The 24,488-nt window shown below is 49.6% G+C and overlaps 1 protein-coding gene and 1 non-coding gene across 2 annotated transcripts in view; both read left to right on the plus strand.

The window, feature by feature from the left end:
• The first annotated feature begins 674 nt into the window (after positions 1-674).
• Positions 675-24,488, plus strand: part of LOC114003426 (golgin subfamily A member 6-like protein 22) — a 39,812-nt gene continuing 15,998 nt past the window's right edge. Inside the window, exons 1-2 of the mRNA XM_039390021.1 lie at positions 675-688; positions 882-1,036. The gene's annotated coding sequence lies outside the window, so the exon portion shown is untranslated. The remainder of the gene's footprint in view (positions 689-881; positions 1,037-24,488) is intronic.
• Positions 8,369-8,440, plus strand: TRNAE-CUC. The gene has a single exon. It is a non-coding gene; the product is annotated as a tRNA-Glu (tRNA).

The raw sequence follows: 24,488 nt of genomic DNA on the forward strand, positions 1-24,488 counted from the left end.
CAAGGCGGTCCCCGCGCCCCGGGGCGGCGGCAGCGGCAGCGCCGGGGCGAGGAGGAGGCGGCGCGGGGGGAGGCGAAGGCGTTCGGCGCCGGGCGCGGAGCCCGGAGCAGAGGGGAGGCTGGGCACGGGCCGGGGGCGCTGCCGGGGGGCCGGGCGGGGTCTCTGTGCGAAGCACAGCTGGGGTTGCGTCGCTGGGAGTGTTTTTGGTGTCGTGGGGTCGCCCCGCCGAGGGAAAATGTTAAGTTGCTGTGGAGAAGATGTTCCGCTGCTGCTGCTGCGGGACAATTGAAGCTGCAGAGCTGAATCAGGGCAGTTCTCAGGGTCCGGGGCGGTCGCTCAGAGAGCAGCCGTGTGGGCGGGGAGCAGCCAATGGGGAGGCGCCCAGGGGCAGCCAATGGGAAAGCTGCGGGATGGCGGGAAGGGGCAGCCAATGGGAGAGCGCGCGGTGCAGCCAAGCGTAACCAATAGACAACCAATGGGACACCGAGCAGCCGGGCAGCCAATGAGGAGCTGCCGCCAGGGGCCGGTGCTGAGAGACTGCGCATGCTCCGAGAGCGAGGGGACAGTTCGGAGAGAGGAAGACTCTGAGCCTTCATCCCCTACGACCGCCCGGGACGGCCACGGGAGAGAAGCGCGCAGGCGGCAGAAGCGTGTGCCGAGATTGACATCGAACACCGCCCAGTCTCGGGTAGGTCATGAATATGTAAAATGACAATGAATATGTATGAGTAGTTGTAGGAAAGGGAAGCTGTGAGGGGGGAGGGTGTGCGCGTGTTAGTGGGAGGTGTCCTGTTTTCGTCCTGTGCCGTAATAAACAAATAGCGGCTTAATAGGACCTGTGGCTGTTGGGTTTTCCTACCGTCGGCTTTTGCCGGCCTCAGTTCCGGCCAGCCAGGCGGGAGTCACCCTGCGCTCGGCTGCAGACTCCGCTGGAGGCAGGGACTCCCTGGGGCGCCCTCGGGATTTTGCCGAAGGGACTCCTCACTTCGCTGGGCTCGCTGCGGGAGCAGACGGGGACCTCTGCGACCAATTGAAGGTATTTGTTTCGTATAATTTGGTTTTGGGTGACCGGTCGTTGGAAAGTACCTGTAAGTCGCTTTCTGTTTCGGAGTTCGTGTGTCCCGGTAAATTGTTTCTGTTTCGGAGTTCGTGTGTCCCGGTAAATTGTTTCTGTTTCGGAGTTCGTGTGTGTCCCGGTAAATTGTTTCTGTTTCGGAGTTCGTGTGTGTCCCGGTAAATTGTTTCTGTTTCGGAGTTCGTGTGTGTCCCGGTAAATTGTTCCTGTTTCGGAGGTCGTGTGTGTCCCGGTAAATTGTTTCTGTTTCGGAGTTCGTGTGTGTCCCGGTAAATTGTTTCTGTTTCGGAGGTCGTGTACGGTGTGTAAGGCAAAGCTTGTGGGTCTTAATAAATTATTTCAGAAGTCTGGTGAGTGCAGTGCGTGTGAAGTATAGCTCTCAGGGTCTGCTGTAGCTGCTGTGAGAGAAGTTTTCTTAGTGTCTTGTAGCACGGATTTTAATGGGCACGTGTTGGCATCTGAGTGTCTGGGGTAGATGCTGCGAGTGAGAGAAGTTTTGTTCTTATCTTGTAGCAGCGATTTTAATCGGCGCGTGTTGGCATCTGAGTGTCTGGTGTGAGTGCTGTGAGTGAGAGAAGTTTCCTTGTTTTATAGCATTGATTTTAATCAGCACGTATTGGCATCAGTGTCTGGTGTAGGTGCTGTACTATGAGAAAAGTTTTGTCTTGTAGCAGCGATTTTAATCGGCACGTGTTGCCATTTCAGTGTCTGGTGTAGGTATTGTGAATGGCAAAAGTTGTCTTATATTTTTGTGACACGAGTTTTAATCAGCACCTGTTAATACCGTAGTGTCTGATACAAGGAGTGTGGTCAGAAAAGGCTTTCTTATTGTTCTGTGACACTAATTTTAATTAGGACTTGTTAATATGTCAGTGTCTGGTGTAGGCAGTGTGATTAGGAGAAGTTTTTATTATCATCTCTGGCACTAATTTTCATCAGCTTCCGACAATTTATTTCCCGTATTTCCTAATCTAAAAGAGTTGCGTTTAAGGGTTGGTAAAAGGGCACGTGTTGGCATCTGAGTGTCTGGCATAAGTGGTGCGAGTGAGAGAAGATTTTTTGTTATCCCGTAGCACCGATTTTAATCGGCACGTGTTGGCGTCTGAGTGTCGGGTATACCTACTGTGAGAGTAGTGTTCTTAAAACAGCGATTTTAATCAACAGGTGTTGGCGTCTGAGTGTGGGTCTGTGAGAGAAGTCGTTATTGTCTTGTAGCACCGATTTTAATCGGCACGTGTTGGCGTCTGAATGTCTGGTGTAGGTATTGTGAGAGCAGTGTTCTTGTCCTGTAGCAGCGATTTTAATCAGCGGGTGTTGGCATCTGAGTGTCTGGTGTGAGTGCTGCGAGTGAGAAATTTTTTCTTGTCCTGTAGCACCGATTTTAATCGACACGTGTTGGTATTTTATTGTCTGGGTTAGATGCTGTGAGTGAGAAAAGTTTTCTTTTTGTCCTGTAGCACCGATTTTAATGGGCACGTGTTGGCATCTGAGTGTGTGGTGGGGGTGGTGTGAGTGAGAGGTTTTGTTATTGTCTTGTAGCACCGATTTTAATCGGCACATGTTGGCGTCTCTGCAGTAGATGCTGTGAGAGCAGTTTTCTTGTGTTCTAGCAGCGATTTTCATCAGCAGGTGTTGGCTTAGTGTCCGGCGTGAGTGGTGTGAGTGAGAGAAGTTGTCTTGTAGGAGCAATTTTAATGGGCACGTGTTGGCAGCTGAGTGTCTGGTAGGGGTGTTGAGAGTGAGAGAAGATTTTTAATTGTCTTGTAGTAGTGATTTTAATGGGCACGTGTTGGCATCTCGGTGTCTGGGGTAGGTGCTGCGAGTGAGAGAAGATTTTTTCTTATCTTGTAGCACCGATTTTAATGGGCACGTGTTGGCATTTGAGTGTCTGGTGGGGCTATTGTGAGAGAGGTTTTGTTATTGTCTTGTAGCACCGATTTTAATGGGCACATGTTGGCGTGTGAATGCCTGGTGTAGGTACTGTGAGAGCAGTGTTGTTGTAGCAGCGATTTTAATCAGCAGGTGTTGGTATCTCAGTGTCTGGCGTTGGTGCTGCGAGTGCGAGAAGATTTTTTTCTTGTCCTGTAGCACCGATTTTAATGGACACGTGTTGGTATTGTCTGGATTAGGTGCAGTGAGTGAGAAAAGTTTTCTTTTTGTTTTGCAGCACCGATTTTAATGGGCACGCGTTGGCATCTGAGTGTCTGGTGGGGGTGGTGTGAGTGAGAAGTTTCCTTGTTTTGCAGCACCGATTTTAATCAGGAGGTGTTGGCAACTCAGTGTAGGTGCTGTGAGAGAAGTCTTATTATTGTCTTGTAGCGACAATTTTAATTAGGAACTGTTGGCATTTCGGTGTCTGGTGTAGGTAGTGTGAATGGGAAAAGTTTTCTTATTGTTTTGTGACAGGAGTCTTAATTAGCACCTCTTAACATCTTAATGTTTGCTGAAGCAGTGTGGTAAGAAAAGGTTTTCTTATTGTTCTGTAGTGCCGGTTTGAATTCGCAGTTGTTAACACCTCAGTGTCTGGTGCAGGCAGTGTGATTAGGAGTTTTTATTTTCTGTGGCACTAATTTTCATCAGCTTCCCAGTATTTATTTCCCGCAGTTTGTAACTTAAAAAGCAGTTGTATTTAAGGGTTGGTAAAAGGCAAGGAGGTAGAAAAGCACCTGTAAATTACTGTGGGAAATAGCCAGAGTAAGAAAGTTGTGAAAAAGAGTCCTCTGGGCTGTATTTTAAGCCATTGGAGAGATCTGGGTGGTGTGAGTGGAAGTGGTGTCAATAAGGCTAACACGATTAAATCTTGCAGATAATGGTGGTCTTTGTATAAATGAAACGGGGGAGAAAGTTGGCCGCCGAATGGAACTTTAAATTATAATATACTTTTGCAATTAATGTTGTTTTTAAGGCGTAATGGAAAAGGGAATGAGGCAATATGTGGAGATAGGTTTTTCTGTTTGAGAAACCATCCAGAATGGCAGAGAGATTGCGGGAGAAACGTTTCACTCCAGGATTCTCTGCTATTAACATTAGAAAAGGACAGGGGGAAAGAGAACCAAAAGATAAAAAGGTGCTGCTCATCATGCAGCATCGGGCAAAGGTGCCTTAAAACAAGGAAAGGGAGAGACCTTAAGTCTGAGGGGTTATAGATCGGGAAGAATTGAGAGCAGCACACCCCCAGTTCCCCCCCGCGGGACCTGAAGGCCCTGCAGTGGCATCAGGAGATGAATCCAGCAGTGATGGCAGTGAAGCAGGAGCCAGCGGCAGCCCCCCCATCACCGCACAGGAGGAGTAAAAGGAGCCAAAAGCCCCCAGCTCCGGGCCCCCCTTGGGCAGGGAGTAGGACGGGCAGGAGAGTTGGTGAGAGTAAAGGTCCCTTTTAGTGCAGCAGATCTGGATAATTGGAAGGGGGTGGTTAAGGGATACCGAGATGATCCCGGTGAAATAGAAAACGTTTTGAAAGGATTGTTAGAAACCAATATTCTGATTGGTCATTTATTGATTTAATGCATAATGAGATGACTGCCTGCGATTGCCTTTGCTCACAGGCGAGCCAGAGTGCTGTCCCTTTGGCCGTGGAGAGGAGAGGAGCAGATGAAAGACTAAAGGCATTGAAAAACCCCGAATCCCATCTGGATGGTAGACACTCCTCTACCAGACAGGCCAAGTCCGTTCCCGGAGCCCAGGTGCACCAGGGGAACCCAGGAACGGGGAGCAGGACCTGCGGCAGCGGGATCCGCCAGGCAGGGGGAAACGGGGCACGGGAGTGGGATGCCATGTCTGCCCCACCCAGCCCAGGCGTGCCAAGGGTGGGTGGCCCTGGCTCGAGGGCCACCAGGTCTCCTGTGTGGTGGGAGATGGGAGCAGCCGGACCCCTGCACTGATCAGCGAGGGGCCGCCTGCCACTGCCACCCCCTGTGACGGTGGGTTCCCCCATCGCAGCCCAGCCCCAGCCCCGCGGATCCCACCCAGGGAAGCAAAAGCCACCAGTGGCTTCCCATGGGCACTCCCATTGTTGCCTGGAGCCCAGGTGCTTGGTGCCAGAAGTGAGAGCCCCCCTCGGGGCTTGTGTCACCCCCCCAGTGGGTAAGTGACAAAACCATCAGAGTAGTGTGTGCCCGACCTCCTCCTTGTTCTCCACCTCTCGTGTCTCTTGGCAGCACCAGACTGGAGTCAAGCTCCACAGGGTCTTCTTTCCTCGGTGATTCAGCTAAGCCAGTTCCCTTGGCTGTGGTTTTGCTGGATAGTCAGTAGGGACAGTGGGAATCTCATTCCTGCTTTCATGCTCATCACTAATTAGATGACAAGGCATTTGGCTATTTATCAGGCACATATAATAGCAGATATAATTTCAACGTGCTCTTTTTCTGGATTAAGCGAAGGTGGCCTGTCCACCTTGGTCAGGCTTGGTAGAATTTTGTCACAGATTGGTGGTATGTGACACATCATGATCTGATTCCATTGTCATCCCCACCTACTGTCCAGGCCAGATTTAACTGGATTGTGGTGGCCTTGCATTCACAGCACTCACTTGAAGTGCTGTGAGACTTTGTTGTGAACTAAGAGGATACAGCAGTGCGTGCTTTGCTCCCAAACATTGTACAATATCTGCAGAGGTAAGGAGTGCTCTGGAGGGCAGGCCCTGGGCTGTCTTCTCTTTGTTCCATTTGGAGAAACACAGGTCCCTCAAAAGTTCCTCATATTTATGGTACCATTTCCCCTGTGCTCCAAGGGGAAAGCCCATAAATACAATGTCTGCTGCATTTGTCAGATCCTAAATTTGTTGGTATTTTCCTAGTTTTTCCATTGCAGCCTCTTCCAAAGATGTGTCAGTATCACAGTGACATCCACCCCCTATGCTTGGTTGTCCTTCACAAATATGAGGTGCCATTTATGGAACTGTTGTTATCTCTTCTATGTGGTTCCTGAAACACCACCCAGTTTTTGTGTTTAACTTCCTTTGATAAGGTATCACAGATACAGTTGTACCTTTTAAGTCTTGCCTCCTGCAAGGCTGGGCAGTTCCTGATGATATGGGAGCATGTTTCCTTCTCAGCCTGGCAGTGTCTGCAGGATTTGATGTACCTTGCTTGTCTCCCCCTTGCCAGGAACTGTCTTGTGGGGTAAACGTTGGCTCTCAATTGCAGTGCTGTTCTAGGCTTCGTGTGGGTGATGCCTCTGTAGTTGTAGATCCCAAAGTTGCTGGTCTCACCCCTTTCAAAGTTGGTAATGCCCAGGTGCTGGGATACCAGCTTGGTCCATTTTGTAAATTCTGATGCTCTCCAGTTTCAGGGTTTCAGAAAGCTGATCTTTGGAGTGGGTACCTCCCATTCTGATGTTCTTTTCTCATCCCCATTGTTGGATAGTTGGATTAGAGGTTTGGGTTCCAATATTGTTGACTCTTTTCTTTGTCTCCTCCAGCTTTTATCCATAGCTTTTCATCTGCTTGTTTGATTCCTTTTATTTTCAGAATTGTTTTGACTGTTTCATCTGAAGACTGAGCCAGTCTCTGCCATCTTTGGGCTTGTGCACTTGGGATCAATCCTGTCAACCTGGTGATACCCAAACCTCCACCCCTTGTGCTTGAATTTAGGATGATGTGAGATGTGCTCAGTGGCAAATGCAGCCATTCCTTGACAGTGGATGGTATCTGTAGGTCCAGGGACTGGAGGAACCCTGCTTTCACATCAGTGTGGGGCCCAAGTAGGTTAATGTGGGGATGGGATAAGTTTTGCAGATGTCAGTTTTCTGTAATGGTTTTAGCGGTGCCTTATTGATCCATTGTGACCAATTTGTTAATTTTGCAGATAGTTCTGGTGTATCTCTACCAGTCCAGGGGTCAATCTGCTGGCCCAGATATTTCTCAGAACTACTGGGTTCAATCCCATTGAGGGGTGTGCAGTTAAGGGTCTGTGCTGGACAGTCACTGATGGTGTACGAATCCTTAGTTGGCTTGGTGTAGAAGCCGTGGCACTTTTCTCCCTGTGTCCTGCAGAAGGTCTGTAGGATTTTGATGTTGTTTTTTATGCCTTGCCAGGATCCATTTAATAGGACCAAGTCATCAGTGAAGGGTGTTGCTGTTACAGTGTTCCCTCCCTGTTGGTACCCTTTTCCACACTCTTGCAGCTTGCACAGCAGAGGGTCTACAGGCAAACTGAATAGAAGCAGCAGCATTGGATCACCTTGTTTCACACCACTTTGTATGTGGATGTGATCTGTGTGTTCATTCTTTGTGTCTATCCAGGTGTAGAAGTTCTCATCCATGTTCTTTAACAAGGTGATAATAGGAGGGTCTCCTCCCTTCTGTTTGAGAGCCCTTAGGATGTGTTGATGGCTCAGGGTATCAGAGGCCTTTGCGATATCGACCAATAGCACTCGCAGTTCTCTGTGTCCTTAGCATTTCAGATTAGCAGTTGTAACAGTTTGGATTTTTGGAGCATCCTGCCTGTCTTCTAAATGCTCTCTGCCTGAGATTAATGGGACATGCCTTGGCCAGCTTTGCTGTCATAGTTCTGGAAAAGAGGCTTAAAGTGATTGATCCAATGGTAATGGGTTTCTAGTTGCTGATGTCCTTCAGGCGTTCTGGTCTGGTTGACTTTGGTATTAAAATAGTCCAGCAGCACCTCACCATGTCTGGTATCACTGCTGATGCCAGCCATAGATGGAAAACTTCCATGGTCTGGGAGTGGCGAGGGTCCAACTGCCACTGCCACCCTCTGTGACGGTGAATGGCGAGTCGGTAACTAAGTGATTGCAGGTGGAGGCGAGAAACTGGAATACTTTATTGAAGAGCAAAATGTAATTTAAGGGCCTTGGGGGTTGGGCATGTTAATGAGGAGGACAGGTCATGATAATAAGGGAATTGCACAAGTTTTTACTGAAGTTACTTAATTGATTAATCTTTCCCTCAACCAGGATTACATGGGGGGAAGAGGATAAAGGGTTTAAACATGGTCTGATAAAACCATCTCAAAGTCCTCTCTTATTTTGCTGCAGGAGCCAGGCTAAGCCACATGGTTGTACATCACCAGGTCTTGTGAGGAAGGTCCAGTCCCTCAGGTCACGGGATTTCTCTCAGTCCCCATTGTCGAAGGTTTACTGTTCAAGCCCACTAAGCCCCTTTCTGCTGGCAGCTGGGTTTGGGCTCCTACAACGAGAGGCCTCCCACGTGCCCTGCTATTGATGCCAGGCCCCCGGGCCCTGGGCACTTGGCGCCAGAAGCAAGAGCCCCCCTCGGGGCTCACCCCTCCCTCACTGGTGAGTGACAAAACCATCAGAGTAGTGGTATTTCGGGGGCCCCTGGTGGTCTAGTGGTTAGGATGTGGCACTCTCACTGCCGCGGCCCGGGTTCGATTCCCGGTCAGGGGACTTCCCCGGGCAGATGGAGCTCGTTCAGCCCTGTAAGGCCATCCATCTAAGAGAAGGTCACTCTAAGCAAACCTACGTCCTGAGGACCTCGCTGCCACCGTCCAAGCTCGCTCGGCCCCGGCAGATGAACCTCAGGATTAAAGGGTGGGCTCAGTTCAGCGCACACTGTGTCTCACCTAAAACATCCACTGCGCAGGCTCGAAGGGTAAAAAGACCTTTCCCAAATCTTCGTTCACGAAGACTGGCCATGATGAGATGATGAGGAGTGGTATTTCACCGACGGCCGGGACGCCGGCGGGCAGGTCGCCCTGCACTGCCGAGCACGTGCCCGGCCTCCCACTTATTCTACACCTCTCGTGTCTCTTCCCAGCGCCAGACTAAAGCTCAACAGGGTCTTCTTTCCCTGCCGATTCTGCCAAGCCCGTTCCCTTGGCTGTGGTTTCACTGGGTAGTAGGTAGGGGCAGTGGGAATGTCCTTCATCCATTCATGCACATCACTAATTAGATGACGAGGCATTTGGCTGTTTATTGAACACATAGAAATATATGTTCCTTTTCCAGGTTACATAAAGGTGGCCTGTCCACCTTGGTCAGAATGGTAGAATTTTGTCCAGAAGTTGACGTTATGTGACACGTGATGATCTGAGCCCCAGTTGTCATCCCCACGTACTGTCTGCCCTGATCTAACTGGCTTGTGGCAGCCCTGCAGCCGTAGGTATTGCTTAACTTTATTGTAAATTAAGATACAGCAGTATGAGCTATTTTTGCCTTGACTATGCCATTAGCTTGCAGATAATATGGTATGTGGAATACCCACTGAACTCCTCCTTCTTTGGGCCAGCCTTGGACTGTAGCTGTGAAATACGACCTGTTGTCTGATTGAATTGACACAGGTTTTGGGAAGAAACTGAACCCTGCTTTAAGAGCTTCCAGAGTGTTTGCCCCAGTTGCTGGAGGGAAAGCCTCGGCTTGTCCCAGTCCTGATCTAACTTCCACTCCTACCAACACATATTGCTTTCCTTCTGATTTCCAGAAAGGTCCAATATAGTCCAGCTGCCGTGTGTCCCCCGGTCTCTTCCTGTCTCTTGTGTGCAAGGGAGGTTGTTGTAGGGGATGATGCTCTAGTCGGACTCGACACTTCCCATGCAGATATGCAGGTGTGAGCCATCTCAGGAGTTACTGCCATCCTCTATTTCCTGCTTCTTTGTATAGGTCTTGTGCCCCTGTGTGCTTTTGCTTTGAGTGCAGCCACTCTAATGATTGGTCCCAGTTTTCTGCTGGAGTTTTTACGTGTGGTGGGGCTAGTCTGGCCAGTTCATCTGCCTTGTCATTCCAGTGGCTAGTTGGGATTTCAGTCTCTTGGTGAGAGGCTACTGTTGCCTAAAATGAAAGGAAAATTCTCTGGAGAGTTTGTTGAAGTAAGGCAGAGAACAGGTCTTTATTTAAGGCCTTAAGGTGCATAAAATACATTCAGCACACACACGCAGAATAGCTGTTACAATTTTATAATACTGGCTAATTATCCTATCTAACTATTACATCCTGGCCCAAAAACTGTACATCCCCCCTCCCACCTTCAGGCCCTCCCCTAGGCACACCTCCCCAAATTGGGTTGGTGGTCCCAAGAAAACAAGAGTTGGTCCCTCCTTCATCTTCATCATCCCTCTCTGTCCTGCTCGGCCCTCTTTCAAGGATCCTGGGTGTTCTCTACTAGTTTAGTCTAAAATTTGATAAGGGGTGATCAAAATTTGGAATGGTGATAAAAGATTGTGGCCTTAGATACTTCCTAGAGTTAATTTTAGATATAATACTGTTAAATTAGAATAGGCCTTGCTTGCTTGTGTTAATTCACAGACAGGATATAGTTAAGTTTATAATGAGAACTGTAGCAGGAGCAGAAAACCTTGGGGTTTCAATAAGGGGCTTTGAGGCTTAAGAAGAGGGACCTTGAAGACTGCTAAAGAAAGGTTCCTAGAGATGATACCAGTTTTGAGGTAATTGGACAGTGCCAGCTCAGCAATTCTTAGCAAAGGTGAAAAGTTTGGAGCTGAGGAAGACTCTTACTTCATCCAAAAGACCCCCAAATGAAGACCCTCAAGGGGCATTCCGAGATGGAGTCGGAGGTGTGGTGTATGTTAATGACTTCCCCTCCCAGTTGTCAGGAATTTGCTGACTGCATCTGTAACACAATTAATGTGTATGTAACATTGTATGACGTAAAAGGGCCAAACAAAGGGAGTAGGTGTGCATACTGGGCAGAGATATTCCCTATGCACCCGGTGCCTGAATAAACATACCTCCTCAGTACTCTCTGTGAGTTTTGGGGTTTGTTTCCACAAGTCAAGTTATATCAAACAGTGTGTGTGTGTTATGTTGTCTGGGTACATCTCCTCCAGACTGGATGTTTTTGCTAAAATCTTTCTTTGGAAAAGAACATTAAACAGAGTTTCAGGAATTTGACACAAAGGGTGGTTAGAAATGACACTAAATTGTAAATACTAGGATCTAAGGATCATGCTGCAGGCCTTTTAATTTGGTCTAGGGCAGTGAGCGTATCTGGGGGAATACAGACCATTCCTCCCCTCCACCATATTCCCAGGAGTTTCACTTCTTGCGAAGGCAGTTGTACTTTTCCAGGAGGGTGATGTTTAATAATGTGTGTTTGGGTTGACTGTCCAGGTGCAGTTTCATCTCCTGCTACCAAAATGTCATCAGTGTATTGGTATACTTTTACTCCCCGTGCAAGAGGAATGAATTACAATTCTGGTGCCAGAGTGTGGTGTGGTAGAGTGGGTGAATGCTTCGGTCTTGTGGGAGGCAGGTTAAAGTGTCCTGCTGGCCTTCCCACGGGAAAGCAAAACACTCCTGATCTTGGTCCCACAGGGGAAGCGTAAAAGACACGTCTTTGACATCAACAGTGGCCATGATTTGGTGGTTTTGTTGTTGTATGGGAGCCATTAGTTCAGCAGTATTTGGGACTGCTGCAGTAAGGGGCCCTGTGTTTGCATTAAGGCGTCGGTAGTGCCCAGTTAATCTCCACTTGCCTTTTGGCTTGTGAAGTGGCCAATTCTTAATTAGAGGTGGATGTAACTCCCCCAGACCAACGCTCGTGGGGAGATCTCTGCCCTCAACCTCGAGGAGTGACTTTGGGGGTTCCCCAGCCAAGGCAGGAATCTCCACACACCCCCCAAGAAGGGTTGTGTTGGAAGAACCTGTGCGGAGGTCGGCGCTTGAATAAAGACCTCCACAACTTTTCTGGGTGCAGCTGGTGAGGTGATTTTATTATAAAAGTAGCGGGGCAACTGAACGGCTTAAAGGGAGGAACAAAAGAGCACTGCACAAAATGGCTCCAGCCTTAAATAATATGGGTAAGGAAGGCACTGGAACAGAAGGTGGGGTTTAGACGGAGCCTGCAAATGACAACCAATCATCGGAGATAGGGGCTGAACATAACCATATATGGTACTGTGTCAAATACCAACCAATGAAAGGACAGAACATACATACAGTACAATACAACTTATATGCATAATCTACGATTTCCTTAGTAATTACACATTTTTAGACCGCCACAAACCTGCCCCTGTGAAAGGGGACTGGCCCTTTTAGTAGAAGGGGATGGACTGACAGTCACTGGACTCCAGGGGTTGCCTCACCATCAGGGGCAGCCAAAGCTCTTCCCCCAGTGGGGGCACTGGTAGGGCTTCACTTACCGGAGGGTCTGTTCGTGTCTGGTCAAGTGTGCGCTCTGAGCGAAGCTCTTCCCACACTCCTCACACTTGTAGGGCCTCTCCCCAGTGTGGATGCGCCGGTGCTTGATGAGGACAGAGTTCTGCTTTAAGCCCTTCCCACAGTTGGTGCAGCGGAAGGGCCTCTCATCCATGTGAATCCGCTCATGCAGGAGGAGATTGGAGCTCTTCCCACATTCTCCACACTGGTAGGGCCGTTCCCCGGTATGGATGAGCTGGTGTCTGCGGAGGTGGGAGCTCTGGCTGAAGCTTTTCCCACATTCCCCACATGGGTAAGGCCGTTTCCTAGTGTGGATGCGCTGGTGTTGGAACAGGTCGGAGCTGTTCCTGAATGTGGGAATGTTTCCCACATTCCCCACATGTGTAGGGCCATTCCCCAGTGTGGATGTGCTGGTGTTGGATCAGGTCAGAGTTGTTCCTCAAGCTCTAGCCACGTTCCCCACACATGTAGGGCCGTTTCCCAGCGTGCATGTGCTGGTGTTGTGCGGAGGTCGACTCTTGAATAAACACCTCCACAACTTTTCAGGGTGCGACTGGTAAGGTGACTTTATTATAAAAGTGGGGTACAACTGAATGGCTTAAAAGGAGGAACAGAAAGAGCACTGCATAAAATGGCTCCAGCTGCCACGGCCCGAAAGAAAAAGGAATATGGACGTGACACTGACACAGTAGAAGGTCAGGGTGCAATGGCCGGTTTATTAGGGAAAACAAGGACTTAGATAAGGTTTGGGTAAGGGGAGGTTCAATAACTGGGGTGGAGCATGGGATTGACAACTCAGGGTGAAACAGGATAGGAGAACAAGGAAAAGATGGGTGGAACTTAGGAGTATCCAAGAGAAGGGACCAATGGGAGCTCACTCTGCACCGCGGCACCTGTCAGCCAGTCAGTGAGAGATGAGCAGGAAAACCAGGAGAGAACAAGGGAGTTCTCTTTTGGCGGGAAATAACTGAGGGCAAGTCCAGACAAGCCCTGAACTGCCACGGCCCACGGGGAAAAAAGGAATGGGACCGGGCACTGCAAAAAGGGGTCTTGACACAGTAGAGGTCTGTGGAGCAATGCCAACTTTATTGGGGGAGCACGAGACTTAAATAAGGTAGGATAGGGAGGCGGAACCAGGAGAGGGGAGGAGTCTGGGATTGGCAGCTCAGGGACATTTATGATAGGGCGACTGGGTAAGGAAGGGAGGAGTTTTGGGTGTAACCGGGGAAATGGGCCAATGGTAGCTGCCTCTGCACTGCACCAAGCATCAGCCAATAGCAGGCAGAGGAGCGGGAAAACAGGGTTTAGGCAGGAAAACTATGAGGGGAAGAAGGAGACAGTATGGTGGATAGGGTTTTAAAACAACAACTGGGGGTATACACAACCATATAACAATACAATGATAAACCGGGGAAAACTGGGGATAACAAGGAAAACTGTCCAGTCCGGTGTAGTGTCACATCCAGTAAATAAATGTCTATTTCTGTGTGGTTATGTCTTATTCAGGATTGTAGATTTGTCTCCAGGCTTGAAATTGCTTCCACTCGTCTGTGTGTTCCCCAACATCTCCCCCTTCTTTGTTTTGTTGCACAGCAGCGACGTTAGCGGTGATAGAGGACATCAGCATCTTTCTTAAACAGAAAATCAAACAGGGTAAAACGGTACACAGCGAGATTAAACCAAAAAGGGATATAAAACACAAAATAATAAGTTTTTGGGACCAGTTGGGCAAATTTCAGCCAATCAAAGAGGTCATCGAGCCCTTCACTTTTTGCCTGATGAATCTCTCGGACCAGGCCTTTCAGCTGGTTGATACTCTGATGGATAGATTCGGCATGATCCGAGAAATTCATGCAGCACATTCCCTCAAATTCCTGGCACCCGTGACCGTGTGCCAGGAGAAGGAAATCTATAGCTGCCCGATTTTGTAAACTTACCTGTTTTAACTTCTGGATGTCCGCCAGCAGGCCCTCAATTGCTCGTGTTGTCGTGTTCGCCTCCTTGGTCAACCAGCACCCAAGGTGCGTGAGCAAGGAGAGAGCATGTGCTGTCCCTATCCCAGGGATAGGGAAAGACGCCCAGAAGTTTTTCACCCTCGACCAGATGTGAATGTTTGAGTCACATTCCTCCGGGAAGGGCAGAGGAGTGAGCCAATACTGTGACCTCCCAACATTCACATGTGGTGCAGGGAGAGAATTTTGAAGCCGAATCTGTGGGGGAGTAATCTTGGGTCCAGGTTGGGGTTTAGGGACCGCAGGTTTAGATTCGGGAAATCAAAGGGGTGCACCCATGGCAAAGGAGAGGGACCTTTTAACACGATTTTTTGAAAACACGAATTGATTCTCCAATTGGAACTTCACCGGGTTAAATAACGCTAATTTTCCCACCGTGCAGGGACCCCCTTCCGGGTAGGCCCGAATACCTGGCCACGCCCGATCTCCACACAGCAGGAAATACTCTTTCGGGAGCTGCATATTCCTGGGTACATGCTCTGTTGGTATGGTGGTGGCGAGCGAGTTGTTGCACCACAGCGAAGTGGTCCCTTGATAAACAGATTTGTACGCAGTCACGTTATGTGGGGTAAACAAAGCTGGCTGGGTGTACCTGTGAAAAATAATGCAACTCGTAGTGGGTAAAGAACCAAGAAGATCAATCTCTTGAAACGGAATATCAATAAAGGTGAGTGCTGATATAGCTTGTGCCAAATTAGGTGAATTGAGTGGTAAGGGTCCTCTAACTCGAGTCTGGGACACAAACGCATCCCACTCGACTGGGGTGATTGGAATTCCCACGAGGCACGTCTTGAAAGGGCTGCCCGCACTAGCCAAGGCCAGGCACAAGGTGTCCGTGCCTGTAGCCTTGGCCAGTGTTACCCAAAGATTTTCTCCTGGTTGACTCATCCATTCTCGCAGTGGTATCGGGTCACAGAGAGGGACGAGTCTGAAGGAGAGGATGATGAGGAAGATGAGGTGATGCGGATGCATGTTTGTTCCTCCTCTTCTCACGCTTGGCAGATCTTAACACGGCGCTCTGGGACCCACTTCGATCCGTCTGGACCTGCAATACAAGTATAGCCCTTCCCCCAGGTGATCAAGGGGAAAGGGCCCGTCCAGGTTTCTGTGAGTGGGTCCCGGTACATTACTTTTTGCTTTTAACGATGTTGACAGGGAAGAGTCAGATTTGAAGTGGCGATCTGCTGGACTTCTGTTTGCATGAGTTTCTACTTCCTCCAGCATATTCAAAAAATTTAAAACATACATTACTTTATCTAATTTCTCTTGGGGGGACAGGCCAATACACCCCCTCTTTTGTTTTTTCAAAAGATTTTTGATATTTTGGTGGGCACGCTCCACTATACCTTACCCTGTGGGATTGTGAGGGATCCCAGTGATATGGTGCACTCCCCACTGTTCGAAAAACCGTTTCGTGTCCGCAGACACATAGGAGGGCCCGTTGTCGGTCTTTACCTGCTTTGGGACGCCCATCCTCGTGAATGCGGACAGAAAGTGTTTTTTCACGTCACGGCTCTTCTCGCCAGAATGCGCGGTGGCTACAACCATTTTTGAAAAAGTGTCAATGGACACGTGAACGTATTTTAGCTTTCCAAATTCAGGTACGTGCGTAACATCTGACTGCCAGATTTCCAGCGCCGAAAGACCTCTTGGGTTAGTCCCCTCCGGGGCGACCGGCGTGATAACCTGGCAATCAGGGCACGTCTTTAAAATTTCTTTAGCTTGAGATAATTTGAGACCGAATTGTTTTTGTAGCGATCGCGCATTTTGGTGGAAGAACTCGTGGGATATCTTTGCCTGTTGGAATAAAGTGGGAGTGACCACCATACTTGCCAGATGATCGGCAATGCGGTTTCCCTCCGCCACAGGACCCGGTAGAGTAGTGTGTGACCTGGTGTGGACAATGAAGAAGCCGAATTCTCTGTTTTGAATTAAAAACATCATGGCTAGGCTTCGCGAACGAAGATCTGGAAAGGCTCTATCCACATTTGCTACAGGCACGCTGGTGGCTTATGAGGCCAATACGTGACAGACATATCTGATTGCAAAAGGCACAGCAGAAAGACTCCTTAGATGGTGTATTCTGCAATACACGGTTCTTTCTGCGTTGCCTTTTTTCCTTGAGGGTGATCCTGCGTGTGTTCTCAAAGGAGACAGCTGCGTTATAGATGGTGTGTCTCCAGACCTCCCGATTTGAGGTCAGGGTGGACCAGTTATGGTGATCAATATGACCAAGGCTGAGATGTTGTTTCACGGAGTCCTTGTATCTTTTCTTCGGGGCTCCTCTCATGCGGCAGCCAGTGGCAAGTTCACCGTAAAGCAAGATCTTAGGGAGGCGGTGGTCCTTCATCCTGGAGACGTGCCCTGCCCATTGCAGCTGTGTTCTCATCAGCATGGCCTCAATACTTGTGATAGCTGCTTGCTCTAGAACAGATGTGTTGGTCACATAGTCTGACCAGTGGATGTTTAGGATTGTACGGAGGCAGCGTTGATGGAAGCGTTCTAAGAGACGCAGGTGGTGGCGGTAGATGACCCATGATTCGGAGCCATATAAGAGAGTCGACAACACTATGGCTTTGTAAACACTGATCTTGGTGCTTTTCTTCAAGTGTTTATTACACCATACTCTTTTGTGGAGTTTTCCAAAAGCACTATATGCCTTTGCTAATCTGTTGTCTATCTCTCCGTCGATCTTACCATCTGAGGAGATGAGGCTACCGAGGTAATTAAACTGTTGGACTGATTTGAGCTCCGATTGGCCAATGGTGATGTGGGGATGATGGGGGACTTCCTGAGGTGCAGGTTGATGGAGGACCTCTGTCTTCTTTAAGCTGACTTCCAGTCCAAAGAGCTCAGCAGCATCTGCAAAGCAGGATGTTAAACGCTGCAGAGCTGCTTCTGTGTGGGCAACAAGGGCGGCGTCATCGGCATAAAGCAGCTCCCGGACAAGATGGTTTAAGGTCTTGGTGTGGGCCTTCAGACGCCTTAGATTGAATAGACTTCCATCAGTACGGTATCGAATGTAGATCCCGTCCTGATCATCGAGGTCTGCCGTGGCCCTTTGGAGCATCATACTAAAGAAGACGGTGAATAGGGTAGGAGCGAGAACGCAGCCTTGTTTCACACCATTCTTAATTAAAAAGGGCTCAGAAAGTGCGTTGCCATATCTGACTTGGCTGTGCTGATCCTCATGGAGAGAGATGATCATTTTAAGGAACTTGGGGGGACAACCTAAATGTTCCAAAATCTGCCACAGACCTTTTCTGCTCACAGTGTCAAAAGCCTTGGTGAGGTCGACAAAGGTTACATAGAGACCTTTGTTCTGTTCCCTACACTTCTCTTGCAGTTGTCTGAGGACAAATCCCATGTCTGTGGTGCTCCTGTTGGCTCTGAAACCACACTGACTTTCAGGAAGGATACCTTCTGCTATAGTGGGTATTAGTCTGTTCAAGAGTATTCTTGCCAGGATTTTGCCAGCAATGGAGAGCAGAGTAATACCACGATAATTTGAGCAGTCAGATTTAATTCCTTTCTTCTTATACAAGGTGATGATGACTGCATCACGAAGGTCAGATGGTAGTTCACCGAGTTCCCAACAGCGCACCACGAACTCATGAAATTTGGTGTGGAGTGCAGGGCCCCCATGTTTCCAGATTTCTGGTGGAATTCCACCAATCCCAGCTGCCTTGCCCATTTTCACCTGCTGTATGGCCTTGAGGGTTTCTCCTAAAGTGGGGGCAGTATCCAATTCATACTTTACTGGTTGTTGTGTGATGGACTGAATTGCTGAGTCTTGGACTATACAGTTGGTACTGAAAAGAGTCTGAAAGTGTTCAGACCATCGATTCAGAATGTAGGTTTTATCTGTCAGAATGTTTGACCATCAGCACTGAGTAGAGGGCTTTGTACCTGGTATGTAGGCCCGTATGCTGTTTTCAAGGCCTCATAGAAACCTTTGTGATCACCTGTATCTGTGCATAATTGAACTTTTTCAGCTAGATTGATCCACCACTTGTTCTGGATGTCACGGAGTTTCTGTTGAAGCTTGCTGCACGCAAGACGAAAGGCTGTTTTTCTTGCGTGACAGGATGGCAGTGCAAGGTGTGCTTGGTGAGCGGTTCTCTTCTTCCTCAGCAAGTCTTGGATTTCTTGGTTGTTTTCGTCAAACCAGTCCTTGTTCTTCTTGAGGGAGAACCCTAAGGATTCTTCAGAGGATTGCAGGATGCTGTTTTTAATATGGTGCCAGATTGTTTCAGGAGAGGAATCTGCAGAAACTGTGGGAATGTTTTCGAGCCTAGTTTGAAGGTTTGCCTGGAAACTGTCTCTTATTGTGGCTGATTGGAGATTGTTAACTTGGAGTCTTCTCCTTGGGATGCTGCCCCTTTTTGGTTTGAGTTTGATCTTGAAATTGAGTTTACAGCGCACCAGCCGATGGTCTGTTTGGCATTCTGCGCTGGGCATCACGTGGGTATGGTGGACATCGCGGATATCTCTCTGTCGTACCAGGACATAATCAATGAGGTGCCAATGCTTAGAACGGGGGTGCATCCAGGTTGTCTTCAGACTATCTTTCTGCTGAAAGATAATATTAGTGATGGTGAGTTGTTGCTCTGCACAGAATTCTAGCAGAAGTCGACCATTATCGTTGCAGTTTCCAACACCATGCTTGCCTAATATTCCTTTCCAGGCTTCAAAATTCTTGCCTACTCTGGCGTTGAAATCACCAAGGATAATGATCTTATCGTCTGCAGGAACCTTTTGGGTAAGGAGGCGCAGGTCAGTGTAAAATTTATCTTTTTCAGCAGGGTCAGCTTGGAGAGTTGGGGCATATATACTAAAGATGACGACGTGTTGCTTGTTGTTTAGTGGAAGGCGTAGGGAGATAATGCGGTCAGAGTGACCTGTCGGTAGATTTTCGAGTTTAGGAACAATGGAGTTTTTGATCATGAAGCCGACTCCTGAGAGGTGTTTTTCGGTTCTGGGCTTGCCTGACCAAAGGAGTGTGTAACCGGCACCACGTTCTCTGAGGCTGCCTTCCTCGTGAAGGCGAACTTCACTGAGAGCGGCAATGTCGATGTTGAGACGAGCCGGCTCATGGGCAATTAGGGCAGACCGACGCTCAGGACGTCCGCCGTCCGCAGAATCGAGCATGGTTCTGATGTTCCAACATGCTAGAGTTAGTTTAGGTACACCTTTGGAGGCAGGTGCGTGCCTTTGTCTTTTGATCTTTGTGCGACCGCACTGGAGGAAGATGCCCGTTGGCCTGCGGTTAACCAACCGGGTGAAAGTGGAGATGAGCTTTGTTTAGGCCACCTTTTCTAGGCCCCTCTCCGAGTGGAGCAAGCAGTGCTGTCCTTGGAAAGGCTGCTTGGTCGTTCAGGGTGCTGCCCCAAGAGACTGTCATCTCCGGTCAGTCTCAAATGACCAATATCCTGAACCGCCTGCATGCAGGGTTGAGTCTGCGGCTCCCAGTGCATCTTTCACCTGCCGTTTCGACCCTCGCCCGTCGCTACAGGACTTTTTGCATGTGGGTAAAGCCTTCAAGCCTGCGCAATGGATTTTTTAGGTGAGATGCAATCTGCGCGGAACTGAACCCACCCTTTAATCCTGAGGTTCATCTGCCAGGGCTGAGCGAGCTTGGATGGTGGCAGAGAGGTCCACAGGAAGTAGGTTTGATTAGAGTGACCTTCTCTTAGATGGATGGCCTTACAGGGCTAAACGAGCTCCATCTGCCCGGGTTTGGGATTAGAGTTGTCCTTCTCCTAGGATGACTGCCAGAAGGCTAACGAGCTCATCCTGCCCACAGATGTATTGTATCTGACCTTGCTGTTTTGATCTGTCTGGCATGGGTGACTCTACCGAAGGCATGTGCCAACGCCAGCATAGCTTGCAACCACACAGGGGTACACAGGCTACGTTCCCATTAGAACGGTTTGGGCAAGTCTTACATTTCCTGCTTTACTATCACCCATTGATATACAAACATAAGGGGATACTCAGGAGCAGCCCTTTGTCCTGCCCACTCTTACAGGACGTAACAGAGCAAAGCAAACATAACTGGAACATGCCGAGCCTGAGCAATACCAGCAGGTAAGCAAACGACAAACTGACAAACAAACCGACCCACTGTTCTGGGTCGCGTACATATCCAAGGCTGGGGTGCTTATCAAGGCCCCAGCTTGGCTGGAATCCCAATTACTCTAAAGGAACCCCAGTATTCTCCCTGACCATAACCCACCTCCACTGTGTTACCATGTATCTGCAGGTGCATTGCACGCCTGTGATACTTCCTACAGGACTGCCCCTCTCTCCCTCGTGACAATCATAAGACCCCCATGGCCCCCCCAATACTCCACCCCTCTCTTTCACACCCTCTTCCCCTGCATCCCCTCCCCCTTCCCCCCAAACCTGAAACGTCAAACCTTTGTCTGCTCTGAAGTTGCTATCTCCTCCTCCACGGGTAAGTGGCAACTGCTGGCAAGGCTCCCCCACTTTCTCTCTCCCCTCCCCTGATGTGACTGCACCTTTGAATTAAACCACGCACGCTCTGCGCGTGCGGCCCCGGGGAGGTACACAGCACTCCCCGTGCACGAGCAGGAGGCCAGACCTCAAACTGCCGCCCCTCTAGCCCGACCCCAGATCGAACCCTCCCGCCCCTAGCCCGCCCGCCCTGGAGAAGGTACACGGCGCTCCCCGTACTGCACAATACAAACACTAAAACAACCACAAGCACAGGACAAGATAGGATAGTGCTCTACACTAAAGCAATTCTTGAAGCAATTCTGGAAAGCTGTCAGAAAAGCAATGATTATTAATTGGAGATGGATGGAACTCCCCCACACCAACGCTCGTGGGGAGATCTCTGCTCTCAACCTCCAGCAGTGACCTTGGGGGGGTCCCCAGCCAAGGCAGGAATCTCCACACCCCCCCCCCACATAGGATCGGTTCTGTTGGAAGAATCTGCCCCTGGGAAAGGGGACTGACCCTTTCTGGTAAAAGGGTTGGACTGACAGTCACTGGACTCCAGGGGTTGCCTCACCATCAGGGGATCAGGGGGTTCATTCGGGGTGGAAGCAGTGGCCAAAGCTGTTCCCGCAGTTGGGGCACTCGTAGGGCTTCCCTTACTGGTGAGTCCGTTGATGTTTTGTAGGGCCTCTCCCTGCTGTGGATGCGCCGGTGCCTGACAAGGTTGCCGTTCTGCTTAAAGCCCTTCCCGCAGACTGTGCAGTGGAAGGGCCTCTCATCCCTGTGCGTCCGCTCATGCCTGAGGAGAATTGAGCTGTTCCTAAAGCTCTTCCCACATTCCTCACAGAGGTAGGGCCGTTCCCCAGTGTGGATGCGCTGGTGGGTGATGAGGTTGGAGCTACCATGGTCTGCTACCATGGCAACTATCATACATTCCATTCCTACGGTCGGTTACCATGGCAGCCATCAGACATTCCCATTGTGATGGTCACTTACCATGGCAACCATCATACAGTCACGTTGCTACGGTCACATTCCATGACAACCAGCATCCATTCCCGTTTCTACAGTCAGTTACCATGGGAACCCTCACACATTCCCATTGTCATGGTCAGTTATCGTGGCAACCATCACACATTCCCATCGCTATGGTCGGTTACCATGGCAACCACCATACAGTCCCATTTGTTACGGCCAGTTACCATGGTAACCATCATACCTCCCACTGCTACGGTCAATTACCATGGCAACCATTATATATCCCATTACTACAGTCAGTTACCAGGGCAACAATCACACATTCCCGTTGCTATGGTCAGTTACCATGGCAACCATTGTACATTGTCATTGCTATAGTCAGTTACAATGGCAACCATCACATTTTTCCATTGCTCCTTTCAGTTACCATGGTAACCATCATACATTCCCATTGCCATGGTCAGTTACCATGGCAGCCATCGTATATTCCCATTACTACGGTCAGTTACCATGGCAACTATCATACATTCCCATTGATACACTCAGTTACCATGGCAACCATCATACGTCCCACTGCTACAGTCAGATACCATGGCAACCATCATACACTTGTGTTGCTACGGTCGGTTACCATGGCAAACAGCAAACATTCTGGTTGCTAGGGTCAGTTACCATGGCAACCATCAGACATTCTCTTATAGGTTAGGAATTAGAGAGTTTGTCTTTCCCCTGCCCCCCCCAGTGTAGGAGAGACGGAGTTGGAGTGGAAAAGGGGGAGATGGGCTCAAAGGCTTTCCTGAAGTCAGAAGAGACACATCCCCAGCCTTTCCCTCAGCTACTGAGGGGCTCATTGTGTCAGAGGAGGAGACCAGGTTGGTCAGGCAGGACCTGCCTTTCCCAACCCCACACTGGCTGGGCCTGATCCCCCTGCCCCAGGGGTGGAAACACAGTCCAACCGTCTGTCATGGACTGATCCAGGCCACACTAGAGAAGGGTGAGGCTCCTGAACACATCCAGTACATCGATGACATCATTGGAGGGGGGGACACAGCTGAAGAAGTTTTCAAGAAAGGACAGAAGATCATCCAGATTCTCCTCGAGGCCGGTTTTGCCATCAAGAAGAGCAAAGTGAAGGGACCTGCCCAAGAGATCCAATTCCTAGGGGTGAAATGGCAAATGGACGACGCCAGATACCAACAGACGTCATCAACAAGATTGTAGCCATGGCTCCACCCACAAACAAGAAAGAGACCCAAGCTTTTCTGGGAGCCACAGGCTTCTGGAGGATGCACATCCCAGAATACAGTCAGATTGTGAGCCCTCTTTACTTTGTGACCCGTAAAAAGAACAATTTCCAATGGGGTCCTGAGCAACAACAAGCTTTCAGGCAGATCAAGCAAGAAATTGCTCTTGGACCAGTCAGAACGGGACCAGATGTAAAGAATGTACTCTACACTGCAGCTGGAGATAAAGGTCCCTCCTGGAGCCTCTGGCCAAAGGTGCCTGGTGAGACGCGAGGGCGACCACTGGGTTTCTGGAGCCGAAGCTACAGAGGTTCTGAGGCCAATTCCACCCCTGTGGAGAAGGAAATCTTAGCGGCGTATGAAGGCATACGAGCAGCTTCAGAGGGAATTGGTACCGAAGCACAGCTCTTCCTGGCACCCCGATTACCAGTCTGGAGCTGGATGTTCAAAGGGAAGGTGCCCCCTACGCATCATGCCACCGATGCCACGTGGAGCAAGTGGATCGCTTTGATTACGCAACGTGTCCGAATCGGGAACTCGAATCGCCCTGGCGTCTTGGAAATCACAACCAACTGGCCTGAAGGTGGGAACTTCAGTCTGGCAGAAGAAGAAGGAGAACCAGCGAGCCGAGTTGAAGAAGCTCTGCCATTTGATCAGCTGCCAGACGAAGAGACACGCCATGCCCTTTTCACCGATGGCTCCTGCCGTATTGTAGGGAGGAGCTGGAAGTGGAAAGCAGCCGTTTGGAGTCCCACCCGACGAGTGGCGGAAGCCACTGAAGGTAAAGGCGAATCGAGTCAGTTTGTGGAACTCAAAGCAGTCCAATTGGCCCTGGATATCGCAGAGAGAGAAGGATGGCCAAGGCTCTACCTGTACACCGATTCGTGGATGAGAGCCAATGCCCTATGGGGGTGGCTAGACTGGTGGAAAGAGGAGAATTGGAAGCATAGAGGAAAACCCATCTGGGCTGCTGATCTGTGGCAAGACATCGCTGCCAGAGTGAAGAAACTGAACGTGAGAGTCCACCATGTAGATGCCCACGTGTCCAAGAAGTGAGCTAATGAGGAACATGCTAATAACAGACAGGCAGACCGAGCTGCACAGGTCAAGGTATCACAAGCAGACCTAGACTGGCAGCAGAAGGGAGAATTGTTCCTAGCTCGATGGGCCCATGATGCTTCAGGTCATCGGGGCCGAGATGCCACTCATAGATGGGCACGAGACCGAGGGGTGGATTTAGCCATGCATATCATCTCTCAAGTTATCCGTGACTGTGAAACCTGTGCCGCTATTTAGCAGGCAAAAAGGTTGAAGCCCCTGTGGTATGGTGGACGCTGGGAGAAGTATAAATATGGGGAGGCCTGACAGATTGACTATATCATGTTGCCACAGACCCGCCAAGGTAAACGCTGTGTGCTTCCCATGGTGGAAGCAACCACAGGATGGTTGGAAACATACTCGGTACCGCATGCAACAGCCCAAACACCATTCTAGGTCTGGAGAAGCAGGTCCTGTGGAGACAGGGCACTCCAGGGAGGATTGAGTCAGACAACGGGACTCATTTCAAGAACAGCCCAGTAGCCACTTGGGCACAGGAGCATGGGATTGAATGGGTCTGTC

Source organism: Pipra filicauda, unplaced genomic scaffold, assembly GCF_003945595.2.
Source record: "Pipra filicauda isolate LSUMZ 115617 unplaced genomic scaffold, ASM394559v2 scaffold796_size105821_pilon, whole genome shotgun sequence".
Lineage (NCBI taxonomy): Eukaryota > Metazoa > Chordata > Aves > Passeriformes > Pipridae > Pipra > Pipra filicauda.